The 13,659-nt window shown below is 43.1% G+C and overlaps 1 pseudogene; it reads left to right on the top strand.

Moving 5' to 3' along the window:
- The first annotated feature begins 10,260 nt into the window (after positions 1-10,260).
- Positions 10,261-10,742, top strand: LOC105721976 (peptidyl-prolyl cis-trans isomerase A-like; annotated as a pseudogene).
- The last annotated feature ends 2,917 nt before the right edge of the window (positions 10,743-13,659 follow it).

Raw genomic sequence — 13,659 nt, 5'->3', positions numbered from 1 at the left:
TGTTTTGTGTTTTTAAATTTAATTTTAATTTTTGTGGGTACATAGTAGGTGTATTTGTTATTTTCTGTATTTTGGAGAAGGGGGTGGATGTTACTCTGTTGCATAGGCTGGAGTGCAGTGGCTTGATCATAACTCACTGCCACCTCCAACTCCTGAGCTGAAGCAATCCTCCCACCTCAACCTCCCAAGTAGCTGGGATTACATGTATTAGCCACCATGTCAGCTAATTTTTATTTTTATTTATAGAGACAGGGTATCACTATGTTGCTCAGGCTGGTCTAGAACCAATCCTCCTGCCTCGGCCTCCCAAAGCACTGGGATTGCAGGCGTGAACCACCATGCCCAGGCTTTGTTTTCTGTATTTTTGATAGTAGCCATCCTAATGAATCTAAAGTATTTCATTGTAGGTTTGATTTGCGTTTCCCTGATGACGAATGATGTTGAGTATCTTTTCATGTGCTCATTGGCCATTTGTAGGTCTTATTTGAGGAAATGTTTATTCGAGTCCATTGCCCAAGTTGGAATTGGGTTGTCTGACTTTTTGTTGTTGATTTCAGGCATTTTCTAATTCAGTAATGTTTAGCTAGGAGCTACTATATGCAATAATCTAGTTAGGCCATCAGGAAACATAAAGATGCGTGAGTGAGATCCTGCCTTCTGGCATGTTACACTGTTCACACTGTGTATTGAAATGTGTGGGGCTACTCATGCAGGACAGAGGGTGCAGAGGAAATAAAGTGCCCACAGCCGCCTGTCTCCTGGAAAGGTGACGCTTGGCTCGGTGATAAGGGTGAGTGAGATTTCAACAGATAGAGATGGCAGCGGGCGTGGTGGCTCATGCCTGTAATCCCAGCACTTTGGGAGACTAAGGCGGGCAGATCACCTGAGGTCAGGAGTTCGAGACCAGCCTGGCCAACATAGTGAAACCCCATCTCTACTAAAAAAAAATACAAAAATTAGCTGGGTGTGGAGGCACGTGCCTGTAGTCCCAGAGACTTGCGTGGTGAGGTGGGAGGATTGCTTGAACCTGGGAGGTCGAGGCTGCAGTGAGCCAGGATCATGCCACTGAACTCCAGCCTGGGTGACAAAATGAGTTGGCAGTTGTTTGCCTGATTATCCTGCCTTCACTCTTTGCAGTACTTGTGCGGCTCTCCTATTCCATGAGATAAAACCTTCACCCTTGCATACATGGAATGGCTTCTGTTTCCCTGACCAAATCTCAGTGGACAAGACGGCCTATTTCAAGTGGACCAGGGGTGCACCGCTGACCCTAGGAGAGCCAATTCATTGACTGCTAGGCTGAGCCAAGTAGAATTTTCTTTCATGAAATTTTGCAATTGGAACAAAGAGATTTCTAGCGATTGGCGGTGGCAGATGCAAGAGGACATGTAGAAGACTGAATGAAGTGTTTTCTTCTAAAAACAAAGAAAGTGAGACTGTGGAGAGAAAAATCAAACAGATGCTCAGAGAGAAGCAGAGAGAAGGAACCAAAAACTTCCAAAAAGAAACATGAACTTTCCCTGGCTTTTCAGGTTCTGGTTCCAGACCCATGGGAAGTCCAACTTCTTGTACTTGGTTCCGTGGATATTCCTGCATCCTTCCACTCCATTCCTTTCTTTTTGTTTAAGCTGAGTTGAGTGAGTTTCCATTACCTGCAACCAAAAGCTGTGACTAAACTAGAGGAGATCTGGGCTTCTTCCTTTTGCTCCTGAATGGGCATAGTCCCTGGCATATGAGCATGTTAAGAACATATCCATTCATTATTTAATTAAAATCCAACCTCACTCTATTCCAGGACTAAAAGCACAACTACAGGAATAACTGATCTCTGAGAAGTAGCCTGTGAGATAAACACCTGTTGCCAAATCTTTAAATAATAATAAAAAAAGGACTTACGCTCATCAATAAAAAGTCCTCAGCCGCATAACGCAGCCACACGCTTATGGGAGCAAAGCAAGAGGCTGAGGCCAGAAGTAACTTGGATTGGCACCTCAGCACTTGTAGTAAATAATGTCTGTGTCAAGCATGGTACAAAACTACTAAAACTACCGGCACTAAGGTCGAAACAGGGGTCTATCCTTTTGTTCTCACGGCCTCTGGGTGGTTTGTGATTTTCTCTTTCAAGCAGAGGCAAGCTGCTTAAGAGGTTGCTAGTTTGTGGTCCACATAATTTCTCCTAAGGAAGGAACCCACCCTCACTGCTGACTTCCCACGGAGCTGTACCTTTTGGGTGGCAACTCTTTGCAAACTATGAACTGCCTCTCCGTGGAACACATGATTACTGAACTCAGCAGAAGATAGGGCTCAGGATTCCCCAGCACAGCCTTAGAAGGATGTCTTTAAATAGTATACCTTATTTGAGTAGAAAGCGTTTTTGTTCCGGAGGGCTTTATTTTTTCGGTAGGCATGTCTTCATAGTCAGCAAGTTCCATAATTGTTTTTATTAGTTAGCCTTCATCTAACAGTGACGTTGGGAGGGTCAGTCCTTCTTTCTTCCTATGGAGAGAAAAAAATAGAGACCCCCACCTCCCTTCCTCACCAAAGAGGTTCAATTACTTACTCAGAGTGTATAATGAGTTAGTGGCAGTGCCACGTACTCTGGGGGAAAGCCACTGGGCCATTTATGTTTTATGTGTAACATAATAACAAGTCCTGGCCTTGACCAGCTTTTTATTGAAAGCTAAGCCAATGAAATCTTTTATTTTGGGTGAATCATTAATGAAGTGCAGAGCTGAATCTATAGGTATTTATTAATTTTGTAATAAATAATATTTGAGTGCCTACCATGTGCTGGGCACTGCAGATATTGCAATGACAACAGAATATTTCCTCCCCCGTGGATCTTAGAGTCCAATGGGAGAAGTCGATTTTAAATAAATCATCATACCAACACATATATATGTCACAGGGTTGCAAATTTATCCACACTATACTCAGCTATGGAAAGAAAAAGAGGACCCATGTTTTCCAAACCTCATCTAAGCTTCCTCAAAGCCACCTGCTGGCTTTCCTAGAGGAAATTTTAAAATTCATGTCAATCTGTTCAATGCAATCTAATCCAGCCCTTCAAATTCAGTTGCTTTTGGAAGAATCCATTTTTCAGGTTTCCTCATCTTCTATCGATTTCTTTCCAAAATGGCCTGTGGGTGTGTAGGAGGCTTATATGACCATGTAGTGTGGACAAAAGGGGCCAAACGGGCGCCGGTCCCTGAGTACCGCTGGTTTGGGTGGGATTAGTGAGATTAGTAGGATTAGCAAGGTTAGTAGTGGTGTTGCTATCAGGAGCTGACGTCTGGGATGGGGTGATACAGATCGTGCGTCTCTTGGCCTGGGCATCTCTTGGCCCCCCCACCGGTTTGGCCTAACCTGACGCCTGCTTTGGCTGCAGAACTTCATTTCTGTCCCTGGCTTGATGGGCCTCAGTCTCCACATTGACCTTTTGTTCTGGCCAGCTCCCTGTACAATCTTAGAAACTGCCATCTCCCTGTCACAGGAGACAATGGGGACTTGTGAGCCCGTTCCACAGCACAGAGGGCCCTGAATGGCACAGGAGTTCCCACGGAGGATCACTTTGTCAGACTCTGCAGTTGCCCCAAGTTCAGCAAAGAGGTCCCAGTTCATTCAGAGTCCCAGGCTGGAAACTGGGCAAACCTCCCCGTGCTGTCTGCTTCCTTCTGTGTAACCTTCTTCTCCTCTCTTGGACTCAGCCCGGAACAGGAGGCCACAACACAGGCATCTCTGCAAGCTTCTGTCACCTCTGTCCTCCTCCTTCTCCCACAGACACTGGAGTATAAACACTGATTTATCACCTTTTCCTTTCTATTGGGTCAAGACGCCTCTATGTTATATTCTCCTCCTTTTATTTATTTTTAATTAATTAATTAATTTTGAGAATGGCCCAGGCTGGAGTGCAGTGGTGTTATCATGGCTCTCTGCAGCTCCAGGTTCAGGAGATCCTCCTACCTCAGCCTCCTAAGTAGCAGGGACCACAGACACACACCATCACGACTAGCTATTTTTTAAATTTTTTTGTAGAGGCAAGGTCTGCCTCTGTTTCCCAGGCTGGTCTTGAACTTCTGGGCTCAAGTGATCCTCACACTTAGGCCTTCCAAAGTTCTGGGATTACAGGTTCGAGCCACCATCCCCAGCCCCTCCTCGTTTTCAAGTAGTACCTGCCCTCTCACTTTCACTGGAAACAGAGTAGAAGGCAGCGAGTATAGAAAAACTGCTTACCAATGAGGAAACCTGAGTCAGGAGACACTTCAAGCATTAAACCCATTACTCCTAACTCGAACTTGTGATAAAAGACATAAAGAAGAAATTGGGGGCATTATGATGAGAGGAAAATGTAGCCTAGATGATGAAGAAAAAATTTTTTAAGTAAATAATGTTTAAGATCAGTTTTTAGGTCAGGTACAGTGGGTCACATCTGTAATCCCAGCACTTTGGGAGGCCGAGGAAGGCAGACCGTCTGAGGTCGGGAGTTCGAGACCAGCCTGACTAATATAAAGAAACCCCATTTCTACTAAAAAATACAAAATTAGCCAGGCATGGTGGCGCATGCCTGTAATCCCAGCTACTTGGGAGGCTGAGGCAGGAGAATTACTTGAACCTGGGAGGCGGAGGTTGCAGTGAGCCGAGATCGCACCACTGCACTCCAAGCTGGACAACAAGAGCAAAACTCCGTCTCAATTAAAAAAAAAAAAAGATGTTTTTAAAATGCTGGGGGAGGGTGTGGGGAGGTGCTGGTCACTGTAATAGGGTAAACTAAGGGATACTGGTGCTGGATTCCTGCCTTGTAGCTTGACCATGATGGTGGTCACATGAATCTATTCATATGATAAAATTATGTAAAACTAAATACACACATTCACACACACACACACACACACACACACACACCCAGTACGTGTAAAGTTGTTGGAACCTGAATGTCATGAATGGCATACATACCAGTTTGCGGTTGTGACACTGAACTGTAGCTATGCACGGTGTTATCGCTGGGAGGAGCTGGGAAAAGGGTGCACGAGAACTCTCCATGTTTCTTCTTACGACCGCAGGTGAATCTAGAGTCACCTCAAAACTAAAAGTTTGTCTAAAAAGAAAACAATGGACCTGGTGCAGTGGCTCACACCTGTAATCTCAGCACTTTGGGAGGCCGAGGCGGGTGGATCACTTGGGGTCAGAAGTTTGAGACCAGCCTGGCCAACGTGGCGAAACCCCGTCTCTACTAAAAACACAAACATAGCTGGGTGTGGTGGTGTGTGCCTGTAATTCCACCTATTCTGGAGGCTGAGGCAAGAGAATCACTTGAACCCGGGAGACAGAGGTTGCAGTGAGCTGAGATCAAGCCACTATGCTCCGGTCTGGGAGACAGAGCGAGACTCTATCTCAAAAAAAAAAAGAAAGAAAAGAAAAAAGAAAACAATGATCAAGTGTTAGCCATGTGAAGAATGTTCCCAGTGAAGGAATCCTATTGTGAAGGCCTGGAGGAGGAAGGGCTCGACAAATTGAAGGAGGGAAAAGAGCGTGGCCAGAGCACAGGAGCAAGGGGGACCGTGCCAGTGAGGAGGCTTTGGTGGAAGGAAAGTCAAAGGCTTTAGGGCCCACCCAGCTCTTTTAGATTTTGTCTTAAGTGCAAGGGAAGGGCTGGAAGTAGGACAGCGATGCGATCAGATCGATCTTTTAAAACCATCTCTGACTGTGTGGAGAATGGCTGGGAAGTGGGCAGGAGGGGAAGACGAGAGGCTTCTGCAGAGGTCCAGGTGAGCGGGGAGGCTGACCAGACTATGCTGTTTGCAAGTGATTTGGAAAGATACAGGCAATATTTAGAGGTATTTTGCAGGTAGAATTTGCACAATTTAGTAATGAAATGTATAGTAAAGGGTGAAGAAAAGGGATGTGTCACAGATGCCGTATGTTTCTGAAATGAACAATTGAGTGGATGGAGGTGCTTTATTTTCTCAAGTGGGGAAGAACGAAGGAGAAACACATTTGCGTGGACATCAAGATGGGTTTACTCATGTCGCATTGCCACACTGTCCTAAATCCATAGTTTTTAAATATATTTTATATTTATGGGACAGATTCTCCCAACCTCATTTTTCTTTTTCATACTTTAGCTGGCTTTTCATGCCTGTTTGTTTTTCCATATGCCCACACTCAGCCTTATCTAGTTCAAAAAAAAAAAATCATGTTGGTGTTTTTACTCAGATCACAGTAAATATGTAAATTAACTTAGAATAATTGACGTGTTTATAAGGTTGACTTCCTCTTCAAGAAACTATTTTACCTTTCCCTAAGTTCAAGTCTTCTTTGAGGGGCCTGCCATGGCATTTTTCCTTTTTCTGTAATTCTCATACATTTCCTGTTAAGCTCTTTTCTAGGAAGTTCACCCTTCATTGCTACTGGAAATGCGGTCTTTCCTTCCATTGTCTATTCTAAGTGGATAGTATTTGTACATTTGAAAACTGTTGGTTTATTTAATTTAAGTTAAATTTATTTAATTTAAGTAGACGTGGTTTTGATATGTTGCCCAGGCTGGCCTGGTACTCCTGGGCTTGAGGAATCCTCCTGCCCCAGCTTCCCTAGAAAGAGGGACTATAGCTGTGTGCCACCAGGCCTGGTGATTTATTTTTGCAGTTTCGTATTGACCTTACTAGTTTATGTTATTAAACTAATTTTGGGATTTTTTTTGAAGTTTCCTAGATATACAATATTATTTGCAAGTAATGATGATTTTGCCTTCTCCATTCTCATTTTTATGCCTCTTTTTTCCCCTGCTAGTCTCTCAGCCTTGCTTACATCTTTAAATTATAATGATGGTAATGGATATTTTTGTCTTGTTCCTGACTTAAATGGGACTTTCTTGGGAGGGAGGTTTCATAAACATTGTGGTAAACTGGGTGAGGTAGATACACTTTTTAATCACGCTAATGAATTGCCTTGTAATTATTCATCTATTCAGAATATTTATCAAGAATGGATGCTTATCAAAATGGATTGTCTTTGAAGATAATCATACTATTTTTCTTTCTTGGGAATTGCTTTAATACTGAGTTTCTTTATTGACCTATTCTTGTATTCTCAAAATAAACACCACTTGGTTAAAAGATTACCCTTTCAACCTTTGCTGGATTTGGTTTGTTAATGCTTTATTTAGGATTTTGGCATCAATATTTATAACTAAATTTTCTCTGTAGTTTTCTTTTTTGGGCTTCTGTTGTTAGGATTGATTTGCTAGTTTGGTATAAAGAGTTTAAAAGATTTTTTTCCTTTTCTACGCACTGGAACATTTGAAGGTGCATCATAGCCATCCGTTCCTGAGAAGTTTGGTGCATTTCCCCTGTGAAAACTTTGAGCCTGATTCTTTTGGGGGCTAGAATAAAAGGTCAGTGATAGTGAGGAAGCAGATCTTGGACAAATTCCTCTATTTCTTCTATAGGAATTGATCTGTTTAGATTTCCTTTCTATCCTAAAGTCAGTTTTGTAAATTTTTGTTTTCCTGAAAAATAATTTTCTCCATCTAGAAACTGATATTTATTTATATACAAATAAGAAATGCTGTCTCTATTATAAGGTAATCCCACTATACAGTACCTGTAATACACAAAAGCAGTATAGTGCTGTTTGAAGGTGAATTTAGATTAGTTAAAAATGGATATTACAAACTGGAGAGACCCACCTTTGCTACAGAGTGTTTTTCATTGCTGTGAAGAACGTTCTGGGCAAATCTCACAATGTTTGTTCTTCTTCTGCTCCTCGAACTCCTGACCTCAGGTGACCCACCCCCCTTGGCCTCCCAAAGTTCTGGGATTACAGGCGTGAGCCACCATGCCTGACCTCTTCTTCTACTCCTGCCAGAGACATGAGGGGATCTTTCTTGAATCCTCACCATGAGAACCTGGTGGGGTTTCTGGAGATGAAACCCATGAAAATGTAGGTCCCCACCTCAAGACTGCGGGCCCTGGGAGTTTGTCACGTTCATGCTAGTTCACTGCAGCATTTGTTGAAATCATCATGGACATGTTCCTAAGAGGTGATGGCTTCATTGCCTTCTGCTCCAGGTGAGCAGGGCTCGTTGTGACTCTCTGGGCTTGCCCATCTCTCCAGATTTGGGGGTGGCAGTTTGCTCTGCAAACTTAGTTCTCTGATGTGTCCAAGAAAGGTCATGAGTGACAGTTTGTTTAGGTTCTTCTTGTTCTAAGGATGGGAATAATGACCTCCAAGCCCTTTACTTGTCAGAGCTGCAATTATAAGTTAATTATCTTGTATGTAATATCTTATTTTTCTCACAGCTTTCAAGATTCTCTCTTTATCACTGGCATTCTGTAGTGTGAATGAATGTTCTAAACCAGGGTGTAATTTGCTTTTCTTTTCTTTTTTTTTCTTTTTGAGATGGAGTCTCGCATTGTCGCCTGAGCTGGAGTGCAGTGGTGTGATCTCAGCTCACTGCAGCCTCTGCCTCCTGGGTTCAAGCTATTCTCCTGCCTCAGCCTCCTGAGTAGCTGGGATTACAGGTGCCTGCCATCACACCCAGCTGATTTTTGTATTTTTAGTAGAGATGGGGTTTTACCATGTTGGCCAGGCTGGTCTCAAACTCTTGACCTCGTGATTCACCCTCCTCAGCCTCCCAAAGTGCTGGGATTACAGGCGTCAGCCACGGTGCCTGGCCCAGGGAATGATTTTCTTTGAATGTCTCCAACATGGGGTTTTTTGAGCTTTACCAGATATACTCATATTTACCAGATATGGGGAGTTTTATGTCTTTTTTCATAAAGAATGAACTATGAAGACTATTCTCTCTCTCTCTGTTTCTCCTCCTTCCATTAAACCTTATATTGGACTACTTGGTATTGTTCTATAAGCCTCTGAGGGTCCGCTTATTTTCCTTCACTTGTTTTTCTTTCTATTCTTCAGGTTCGATAATTTTTATTTATCTTCTTCCAAGTTTACTGATTCTTTATTCTGTCATCGTCCATCTGCTGTTGAGCCTATCTAGTAAACATTTTTTTTGTTTCAGTTGCACTTTTCAGCTCTGGAGTTTTTATTTGGTTCTTATTTATAATTTTAGCTTCTCCATTGAGATTGCTATTTGTTCACTCATCAACATCATGCTTTTTAAATTCTCTAAGCATGATTACAATAGCTGCTTTAAAATCTTTATCAGCTAAACCTAACATCTGAGTTCATTTTCAGTAAGTTTCCATAAACTTCCTTTTATCCTGAATATGGACCACTCCTTCTTGTTTCTTTGCATGTCTGGCAATTTTTTGTTTGAAAACTTGATATTGTAGGTGACGTGTTGTAGTGACTCTGCAATGTGTTATATTCTTCTGGAGATAGTTGGAATTTTTTCTATTAAGCCATTAACTTGCTTGCCTACATTCTAATTGTAAACCTGTCTCCCTTGTAGAGTGCAGCAGCTGACATCTCTGCCCAGTTTTCTTTTCTCTTCCAGCTGCTGCATTTATAGCCTTGTCTCTGAGCGTGTTTTCCATCTGTGCAGTTAAACAGTCAGTCAAAGGGTTGAGAGGAGTTTACATTGAAATATTGGGACATTCTCTCTGAGCTTTCCTTGCTTCCAGCTGATCTTCAGCCCCAGCTCTGTTTTCTGGCACCACAGGCCATTCTGGCTTCAGCTTTATGCCTCCTGAGCTGTGCATCGGTTGGGAATGCAGTTAAAAGAGCAGCACATTTGCATATCTCACCTGTGTTAGGCGTTCAAGAACACTTTCCTCTCTCACATCTGCCTGCTAGTTCTTTGAGTCTCTTGGGCTCTCTCTTACATATGCATAGTTTAGCAGTCAGTCAAAGGTTTGGGCAGAATTTATACTCATATTTTGGTGCTCACTCCTTCTGGAACTCTCCTGATTTCTAGATTCCACTCTTAAATCTCCTCCTGTTTTGCCAGCCCTAACCTCTGTTTTCTGACACCTTTATGTAGAAAGGCTGTGATTTTCTGCAGCAGGATTTGGGGTTGGGGATGGAAAAAATTTGCAGGGGAAATATAGCATAAACTTGCAATTCTTACTCCTGTAATCACCTCTCAAGAGTAAATTACCCTGCAGTTTCTGTTTGGGTCATTTTCCAATGCCTTCAGATGGTTTAACAATTTTTTTTACAGTTTTATTTAAATTTTTTTGTTGGAGGTTTGCTGAGAAATGTCATCCCACTTGTATTAGACCATTCTTGTGCTACTATAAAGGAATGCTTGGCTTTGCAGATGCTGTTTCTGCCAGAAGCCCCATACTACCAGCCATGGTCAACCCCACCATGTTCTTTGGCATCACTGTTACAGTGAACCCTTGGGTTGTGTCTCCTTCGAGCTGTTTGCAGAGAAGTTTCCAAAGACAGCAGAAACCTTTCATGCTCTTAGCACTTGAGAGAAATGATATGGTTTTAAGGATCCCTGCGTTCACAGAATTATTCCAGGGCTTATGTGTCAGGGTGGTGACTTCATATGTCATAAGGACACTAGTGGCAAGTCCATCTGCGGGGAGAAATTTGATGACGAGAACGTCATCCTAAAGCATATAGGTCCTGGCATCTTGTCCATGGCAAATGCCAGCCCCAACACAAATGGTTGCCAGTTTTTCATCTGCACTGCCAAGACTGAGTGGCTGGATGGCAAGCACGTGGTCTTGGGCAAGGTGAAAGAAGGCATGAATATTGTGGAGGCCATGGAGTGCTTTGGATCCAGGAATGGCAGGATCAGCAAGGAGATCACCAATTACTACTGAGAACCAGCTCAGTCGAGAGACTCCCACCCGGGACGGGCTGAAGGTATTACATGGCAATGAGAGGCAGCGACCCACGTAGCCAGCAGACTAGATCTACTCTGGGGACCAATGACCTGAGAGCCTGCGGGGCTTGCAGCTCTCCAGGACTGAGGGCCCTGAGCAGAGAGATTCATCCACACATTAGTTGCTCTTTGACAGGTGATTCTTATTAATACACAGATGTTCTACTTATACTCTTATTAATACACAGGTGTTTTACATATACACATAGCTTAGGAATCTACCAAGTAGGCAGCTGTAACCCGCCTACCACTAATTACAAACTACAAGGTATCCTCCACAAAGGAGCCAGGGGGGCAGGGTAAACAATGTTTCTCAACAGACAACTCGAATAAGTTGGATTTGTGTTTTATCTTAACCACCAGACCATTCCTTCTGTGGCTCAGAAGAACACCCTCCACCCCATTTGCTCACAGTATTCTATAATCTTTGTGTTCTCAGCAGTTCCCTTTGGGTTCCATGGGTTCCCTTCCATGCCTAGCTGGATTGCAGAGTTCAGTTTATGATTATGAAATAAAAACTAAATGACAGCCGGGCACGGTGGCTCACGCCTGTAATCCCAGCACTTTGGGAGGCCGAGGTGGGTGGATCACGAGGTCAAGAGATCGAGACCATCCTGGTCAACACGGTGAAACCTCATCTCTACTAAAAATACAAAAAATTAGCTGGGCATGGTGGCACGTGCCTGTAATCCCAGCTACTCAGGAGGCTGAGGCAGGAGAATTGCCTGAACCCAGGAGGCGGAGGTTGCAGTGAGCCAAGATCGCGCCATTGCACTCCAGCCTGGGTAACAAGAGCGAAACTCCGTCTCAAAAAAAAAAAAACAAAAAAACTAAATGACAATAAAAACAATAATAAAAAGAAATTCCTGAGACCAGGTAATTTGTAAAGAAAGAGGTTTAATGGGCTCACAGGTCTGTAGGTTACACAAGCATGGCTCTAGCACCTGCCTCTGGTGAGGGCCTCAGGAAGCTTCCAGTCATGGTGGAAGGCAAAGAGAGAGCAGGCAGTCACATGTCAAGAGCAGGAGCAAGACAGAGAAGGGAGAGGAGGCATCACGCTGTTCTAAACCAGCAGATCTCCCGGGACTCAGAGCAGGACCTCACTCACTATTATAAGGACAGCACCAAGCCTGAGGGATGCACCCCCACAGGCCCACCACCTGCCACCAGGCCCCACCTCCAGCACTGGGGATTACATTTCAACATGAGATTTGGAGGGAGCACACATCCAGACCACATCACCACTGCTATCAGCAGAAGTCCCAAAGAGGTTTTTGTTTTGTTCTGTTTGCTATGGCTTTCATTTAACTCCCCTCGCCACTTTTTTTCTTATAGTGAAAGAGAAAAAAAAATACAAATCCCATGGGGGTGGTTTCCATTTTGAATACCCCTCTTTGAATGAAGTGAGTCCTTCCTGGACTCATCCCTTGCAGGAGGAAACTCTCTCATCTGGTACAGCCAGGGAAATTTTTCTCATCCTACAAGATTGTGTATCATGATTTCTTTAATAATTACTTTTCCTTCAACAACTGAGATAGTTACTGAGGGTGATTCACCTCAGTAACTTTCTCAGTTACTGAGTCTTTCTCCCCCATCCCGCCACATTGACAAAACGTTCCTTAAAGACTCGGGTTGTTGTATGATGGCTTATTCAGCCTCTACTTCCTCTGCTTTACTTTGGAATCAAACTGAGTCCACAGGAGGTTTTGTTTTTGTTTTCTTACCGCCAGTTTGCATCCACTGTTTCCTTCCGTTTGGCCTTTGCAGGTTTCCTCTTAAAAATCTGCATCTTCTGCATCCGCTTGCACTTCCGCTTGACCTTCGTTGTTAGACTGCCTTTCCTACCATCGTGTGATTTGGGGTTTCTACTGTGGATGGTGTTGGCATGTCTGTTTCTTGTTCTCTTTGTTATTTTTGTTTGACTTCTGAGAGGAACAGGAGGAAACACTGAACTGGCTATACCATGTAAAGCCAGAAATAATCACTAGGGTTTTACTTTTAATCATATATATATATATATATATATATATATATATTTTTTTTTTTTTTTTTTGAGTCGAAGTCTCACTGCCACCCAGATTGGAGTTCAGTGGCACAATCATGACTCACTGCAACTTAGAACTCCTGGGCTCAAGCGCTCCTACCACTTTGGACTTTCAAAGTGCTGGAGAGAAACACCTGAGCCGTCATGTCCAACCGAATATATTTTTATTTTGAGATAATTGTAGATTCACATAGAGTTGTAAAAAATAATACAGAGAGATCCCATGAAACTTTACTTAGTTTCCTCAATGATAACGTCTTGCAAAACTACAACACAATATCACAACTGAGATGTCGGAATTGATACAGTCAAGATATAGAAGGTTTCCGTTACCACCAAGATCTTCATGTTATCCTTTTATAGCCAGACCCACTTGCCTTCCACCGTCACTGCCTCCTTAGTGCCTGGTATCCACCCACTGGCTGTACTCCATTTCTATAATTTCTATACTTTCAAGAATACGCCACTTTGGGAGACTAAGGTGGGGGATCACTTGAGGCCAGAAGTTCAAGACCAGCCTGGCCAACATGGCAAAATCCTATCTCTACTAAAAGAAATACAAAAAATTAGCTGGGTGTGGTGGTGTGCACCTGTAATCCCAGCTACTTGGAAGGCTGAGGCAGGAGAATTGCTTGAACCTGGGAGGCAGAGGTTGCAGTGAGCCGACGGTGGAAATTATCTAAACAGAAATAAGAAAAAAAAGGAATCTTGGGACATCAATTATGAACATGATATGCCTCACCATTTATTTAGATATTCTTCTATGTTTTTCATTGGTGTTTGGTTGTTTCCAGCACACAAGTACTATACA

The sequence above is a fragment of the Aotus nancymaae genome, unplaced genomic scaffold (genome assembly GCF_030222135.1).
Source record: "Aotus nancymaae isolate 86718 unplaced genomic scaffold, 86718_ANA_hifiasm-v0.15.2.pri h1tg000032l_0, whole genome shotgun sequence".
Taxonomy (NCBI): domain Eukaryota; kingdom Metazoa; phylum Chordata; class Mammalia; order Primates; family Aotidae; genus Aotus; species Aotus nancymaae.
Note: the sequence above shows the minus strand (reverse complement) of the source record. Positions and strands in the feature narration are given on the sequence as shown.